A 7,408-nucleotide genomic window follows, 5' to 3' on the forward strand; every position below is an offset into this window, starting at 1 on the left:
TATGCATAAAATATCAGATGGTATTGAGGTAGTGGCTGTTTTCTTTTTGAATGTTTCACTCAGGTTTATTGCTAGCTAGCTTGGAATTGAATTATCTTTTTATTTTAATTTAATTAATTTCTTTTTGTTATACATGTTTCTCCTCCCCCCACACTGATACCCCCTTTCCTTCCCTCCCCACACTGTCCCCAGCTTTGTTGTCCATGTCCATTGTTCATGCATACATGCATATAAGTAATGTGGTTTATCTCTCTCCCCACCCCCTCTTCTGGAGATTGTCAGTCTGTACTCCACTTCCACGTCTTTGGGACTACCCCATTCCTCAGACTGTTATGTTCATCATATTCCACCAATAAGTGAGATTATGTAATATTTGTCTTTCTCTGCTTGGCTTGCTTCACATAGGATAATACTCTCCAGCTCCCTCCATGTCATCTCAAAGGATAAGAGATCTTTCTTTCTTACAGCTGCAGAATACTCCATTGTGTATATGTACCACTAATTTTTTATCCATTCGTCTACTGATGGACACTTGGGCTGTTTCCAGATCTTAGCTATTGTAAATATTGCTGCTACAAACATGGGGGTACATATATTCTTTCCGATGGGCGTTTCAGGCTTCTTAGAATATATTCCTAGAAGCGGGATCACTGGGTCAAATGGAAGTTCAATTTTTAATTTTTTGAGGTAACACCATATTGTTTTCCATAGTGGCTGCACTAGTCTGCATTCACACCAGCAGTGTACTAGAGTTCCCTTTTCTCCACACCCTCACCAACACTTGTTGTTTGATGATTTGTTGATGGCGGCCGTTCTGACAGGTGTGAGGTGGTACCTCATTGTTGTTTTAATTTGCATCTCTCTGATGATTAGTGATGTTGAGCATTTCATCATATGTCTCTTAGCTATTTGTATGTCCTGTTTGGAGAGGTGTTTATTTAGTTCCTCTGCCTATTTTTTAATTTGGTTCTTTGTCTTTTTTTGTTGTTGAGTTGTATGAGTACTCTATATTTTGGAAAATAATCCCCTATCTGATGTATCGCTGGCAATTATGCTATTCCATAGAGTGGGTTGCTCATCCATTTTGGTGGTGGTTTCTTTTGCTGTACAGAAGCTTTTGAGTTTGATGTAGTCCCATGTGTTCATTTTCTCCTTTGTTTGTGTTGCCTTAGGAGATGTATCAGTGAAAATTCTGCTGCGTATGATGTCTGAAAAATTGTTGCCTACATTTCCTTCTAAAATTTTTATGAATTCACATGTCACATTTAAGTCTTTTATCCATTTTGAGTTTATTTTTGTGTATAGTGTAAGTTGGTGTTCTAGCTTCATTTTTTTGCAAGTAGCTGTCCAGTTTTTCCAACACCATTTATTAAAGAGGCTGTCTTTACTCCATTGTAAAAATAGGGAACACTTCATGAATTTGTGAATCATCCTTGAGCTGGGGCCATGCTAATATTCTCCGTATCATTCCAGTTTTAGAATATGTGCTGCCAAAGTGAGCACGGTAGTGGCTGTTTTCTGATTAAGTAGAAATTCATGTAAGGAATGGAATGTGACTCACAAATTGATAATGAATGCCTCTTTCTCAGTGGAACTTCAAGTTCCACTGTTAATTCTATTGCCAAATTGTTACAGTTGTACAGTTTCAGAAAGTTTTGGGGGCTATATGATTTATTTTAAAATACGATTTTATTTTTGATAGCAAAAAATGTACTACAATGAACATAATTTACTTTAATTACCAAATAAATAATTTATTAAAAAATTGTTTTTTATTGAAGACAGTGTAGTCTAATGTTGAATAATCAGGTGGGATGATTATGAGTGTTGGTTCAGGAATCACATTGTCTACATGTTTAATATAACTCTGATGCTAACTAGTAAAGTGATGTGAAAAATTATGTAGTCTCTCTGTTCCTCAGTATTCTTGAATGAAAATGGAAACACTACTTCCTACCTATAATAATTAATTAATTATTACATGACAAACAATTTATGTCTGGGGCATGGTACGTAGTCAATAAATATAAGTTATTAAATGGATGGACATTATATTATATTTAAGGTAACATATGCAGTCTATGTAGGGGTTTTTGATTTTAAAAAATCTACTAGCCTTTTTTTTTGGTAGGTTAAATTGATTCAGATATTGAAAAGACAGACTTTTATAATAACTATAATTATCCTGTATTTGTGTAGGAAGTGACCAAGAAGACTTGATCAAGAATCCACTTTTATTTTTTTATTGAGATGTATTTGATGATTAAAATTGTAGATATTGAAGGGAAAATGGTGGCAGAGTGAACGGAAGCTACACAGACCGCCTCCCAGGACCAAACTGAAATTACAACTATAACACAGACAAATCGACGGGAAAAACCAACAGAAAAGCAGCTTTGGAGGACCATATAACGAGGGACACTGACTCCATCCAGGAGAGGGAGCCACAAACAGCAGAACACCAACACCCACAGGGAAAACTTGACAGTCTCCAAAGCCCACAGTGATAGCCAAAATGGTGAAAGACAGAAACAGAAGCCAAATAAAAGAGCAAGAGACCTCCACCGAAGATGACATCAATGTGGAGCAATTAGGCATGTTAACAGAGCTAGAAATCAGAGCCATGATCTTGAGGAAGCTGAACAGCATGAGTAAGGACATAGAGACACTGAAAATAAGACAATTGGAAATTAAAAACCATCAAGAAGAGATAAAAAATGACATATCAGAAATGAAAAACACATTGGAAGGTTTAAAAAGCAGAGTAGAGGAAGTTGAGGACCGGATCAGTGAATTAGAAGACAGGGTAGAAAAAATCAACCAATCAGAAAAAAAAAAGAAAAAACTATTCAAAAACAGGAAGACAGCTTAAGAGAACTATGGGACAACTGGAAACGTAATAATATTCGCATCATAGGAGTCCCCAAAGAAGAAGAAAATGAGCAAGGGATAGAGAACATATTCAAAAAGTAGTGACAGAAAACTTCCCTAATTTGGTGAAGGGAGAAGGCATTCAAGTTCAAGAAGCACAGAGAGTCCCAAGTAAGAAGAACCCAAACAGGCCCACACCAAGACACATAGTAATTAAAATGCCACAAATTAAAGACGAAGAGAGAATCCTAAAAGCAGCAAGAGATAAGCAACAGGTTACCTACAAAGGGAACCCCATAAGGCTCTCAGCTGATTTCTCACAAGAAACACTACAGGCCAGAAGAGAATGGCATGAAGTAATCAAAGTCATGAAAAACAAGAATCTGAATCCACGACTACTCTACCCAGCAAGGCTATCATTCAAAATAGAAGGTCAAATAATGAGCTTCTCTGACAAAAAAAGGCTAAGGGAATACATTAGCACCAAACCAGCACTGCAAGGACTGCTGTAATTAGCAGGAGAAATATGAAAAAAATTATAACCACACTAAACAAAAATGGCAATAAATAAGTACATATCAATAATCACCTTAAATGTAAATGGACTGAATGCTCCCATAAAAAGACACAGAGTAGATGATTGGATAAGAAAGCATGCCTCATCTATATGTTGTTTACAAGAGACCCACCTCTCAACAAAAGACTCACATAGGTTGAAAGTGAAGGGATGGAAAAAAAATTTCCAAGCAAATGGAAAGCAAAAAAAAGCTGGGGTAGCAATTCTCATATGTGATAAAATAGATTTCAAAATGAAGACCATAACTAGAGACAAAAAAGGCCACTACATAATATTGAAAGGATCTATCCAACAGGAAGATATAACCTTGATAAACATATATGCATCCAATATAGGAGCACCAAAATATATTAAAAATCTTCTGGAGGACTTCCAAGGAGAAATCGACAACAATACAATCATAGCAGGGGATTTCAACACCCTGTTGACAGCACTGGATAGTTCTCTAGGCAAAAAATTAGCAAGGAAACAGAGACTCTAAATGAAGCAGTAGACCAAATGGATTTAATAGATATCTACAGAGAATTACACCCCAAAACTACAGAATACACATTCTTCTCAAGTGCACATGGGACATTCTCAAAGATAGACCACATGATAGGACACAAACTAAATCTCTACAAGTTCAAGAAGATTGAAATCATATCAAACATCTTCTCAGATCACAATGGCATGAAACTAGAAATCAATTGCAACACGAACATGCAAAGACATTTCAAAACATGGAGGCTAAATAGCATGTTTTCAAACAATGAATGGGTCACCAAGGAGATCAAGGAAGAAATTAAAAACTTCCTGGAAACCAATGAAAATGAACACACAACAACAGAAAAATCTATGGGATGCAGCGAAAGCAGTTCTGAGAGGGAAGTTCATAGCACTACAGGCTTACCTCAAAAAACAAGAAAAATTTCTAATTGACTGTCTAATCTCACAACTTAAAGAATTAGAAAGCAAACAAAAAGAAAACCCAGAGCAAGTAGAAAGAAGGAAATAGTAAAGATCAGAGCAGAAGTAAATGACAGAGAGTCCAAAAAAACAATTCAAAGAATCAATGAAACAAAGAGCTGGTTTTTCGAAAAGATAAACAAGATTGATGGACCCTTAGCTAGTCTCACCAAGAAACAAAGAGAGAGAACCCAAATACACAAAATCAGAAATGAAAGAGGAGAAGTAAAAACCAACACCACGGAAATACAAAAGATTGTTAACAACTACTATGAACAACTACATGGCAACAAATTCAAAAATCTAAGCGAAATGGACAAATTTCTAGAAACACACAGTCTCCCAAAACTGGACCGGGAAGAGAGAGAAAACTTGAACAGACCAAAAACAACTAAGGAAAGTGAAGATGCAATCAAGACTCTCCCAGGAAACAAAAGCCCAGGACCAGATGGCTTCACGGGGGAGTTTTACCGAACATTCAACAAAGAACTAACACCCATTCTCCTCAAACTATTTCAAAAAATTCAAAAAGAAGGAAGACTTCCAAACACGTTCTATGAGGCCAGCATAATACTAATTCCAAAACCAGAAAAAGACAGTACGAAGAAAGAAAACTACAGGCAAATATCCCTGATGAACATAGACGCCAAAATCCTGAACAAAATATTAGCAAATCGAATCCAGCAATTTGTCAAAAAAATTATTCACCATGACCAAGTGGGATTCATTCCAGGGATGCAAGGCTGGTACAATATTCGCAAATCAATAAATGTGATACACCACATAAATAAGATGAAGAATAAAAACCACATGATCATATCAATAGATGTTGAAAAAGCATTCGACAAAATTCAGCATCCATTTCTGATAAAAACGCTCAGCAATGTCGGAATAGAGGGATTATATCTCGACATAATAAAGACCATATATGAAAGACCTACAGCCAACATCATACTCAATGGACAGAAACTAAAAACATTTCCATTAAGAATAGAAACAAGACAGGGATGTCCACTTTTGCCACTCTTATTTAACATTGTACTGGAAATCTTAGCCACAGCAATCAGACAGGAAGAAAAAATAAAAGGGATCCAAATTGGAAAGGAGGAAATGAAACTGTCATTATTTGCAGATGACATGATATTATACATAGAAAACCCTAAGGACTCCATCAAAAATACTAGACTTAATAGATGAATTTGGCAAAGTAGCAGGATACAAAATTAATGTCAAGAAATCAACGGCATTCTTGTACTCCAATGATGAACTCACAGAAAGAGAAATTGAAAAAACAATCCCATTTACCATCGCGCCAAAAAAATTAAGATACCTAGGAATAAACTTAAGCAAAGAAGTAAAGGACCTATTTGGAGAAAACTACAGGTCATTGAAAAAAGAAATAGAGGAAGATATAAAAAAGTGGAAGTACATACCATGTTCATGGATTAGAAGAATTAACATCATTAAAATGTCCATACTATCCAAAGCAATCTATACATTCAATGCAATCCCCATCAAAATACCAATGACATATTTCATAGAACTAGAACAAATACTTCAAAACCTCATATGGAACCAAAAAAGACCCTGAATAGCCACAGCAATCTTGAAAAAAAAAAGAACAAAGTAGGTGAGATCACAATACCAGATATCAGGTTATACTACAAAGCGACTATAACCAAAACAGCCTGGTACTGGCACAAGAACAGGCATATACCAGTGGAACAGAACTGAAAACCCAGAAATGGACTCAAGGCAATACGCTCAATTAATATTTGACAAAGTTGGCTAGAGCATACAGTGGAGTAAAGACAGCCTCTTTAATATATAGTGTTGGGAAAATTGGACAGCTATATGCAAAAAAAATGAAACTAGACCATCAACTTACACCATACACAAAAATAAACTCAAAATGGATAAAAGACTTAAATGTGACCCATGAATCCATAAAAATGCTAGAAGAAAATGTAGGCAACACAATTTCGGACATCATACGGAGCAGAATTTTCACTGATACATCACCTAAGGCAACAGAAACAAAGGAAAAAATGAACACATGGGACTACATCAAACTAAAATGCTTCTGCACAGCAAAAGAAACAACCCTCAAAAAGGAAAGGCAACCCACTGTATGGGAGAACATCATTGCCAATGATGTATCAGATAAGGGGTTAATTTCCAATATATATATAGAGTGCTCATACAACTCAACAAAAGGAAGACAAAGAATCCAATCAAAAAATGGGCAGAGGAGCTGAATAGACACCTCTCCAAACGGGATATACAAATGGCCAAAAGACATATGAAGAAAGGCTCAACATCACTAATCATCAGAGAGATGCAAATTAAAACAACAATGAGGTATCACCTCACACCTGTCAGAATGGCCACCATCAACAAATCATCAAACAACAAGTGTTGGCGAGGGTGTGGAGAAAAGGGGACTCTAATATATTGCTGGTGTGAATGCAGACTGGTGCAGCCGCCATGGAAAAGAATATGGTGTTACCTCAAAAAATTAAAAATTGAACTGCCATTTGATCCAGTGATCCCACTGCTAGGAATATACCCTAAGAAGCCTGAAACACCAAGAAAGAATATATGTACCCCCATGTTCATAGCAGCACTATGTACAATAACTAAGATATGGAAACAGCCCAAGTGTCCATCAGTAGACGAATGGATAAAAAAGCAGTGGTACATATACACAACGGAGTATTCTGCAGCTGTAAGAAAGAAAGATCTCTTATCCTTTGAGATGACATGGAGGGACCTGGAAAGTATTATCCTAAGTGATAGAAGCCAAGCAGAAAAAGACAAATACCACATGATCTCACTTATATATGGAATATAATGAACATAACAGTCTGAGGAATACAGTAGACCCAGAAACATGAAAGTAGGGCACAGACTGACATCCCTCAGAAGCGGGGGTGCGGGGGTGGGGGCTTGGGAAGAGATAAACCACAGAACTTATATGCATGTATGCATGACCAATGGACATGGACAACT

At 36.5% G+C, this 7,408-nt stretch overlaps 1 non-coding gene across 1 annotated transcript; it reads right to left on the reverse strand.

The window, feature by feature from the left end:
- Positions 1 to 1,396: 1,396 nt before the first annotated feature.
- Positions 1,397 to 1,503, reverse strand: LOC118620547. Its single transcript, XR_004957461.1, has one exon. It is a non-coding gene; the product is annotated as a U6 spliceosomal RNA (small nuclear RNA).
- Positions 1,504 to 7,408: the final 5,905 nt, after the last annotated feature.

The sequence above is a fragment of the Molossus molossus genome, unplaced genomic scaffold, assembly GCF_014108415.1.
Source record: "Molossus molossus isolate mMolMol1 unplaced genomic scaffold, mMolMol1.p scaffold_m16_p_7, whole genome shotgun sequence".
NCBI classification, from domain to species: domain Eukaryota; kingdom Metazoa; phylum Chordata; class Mammalia; order Chiroptera; family Molossidae; genus Molossus; species Molossus molossus.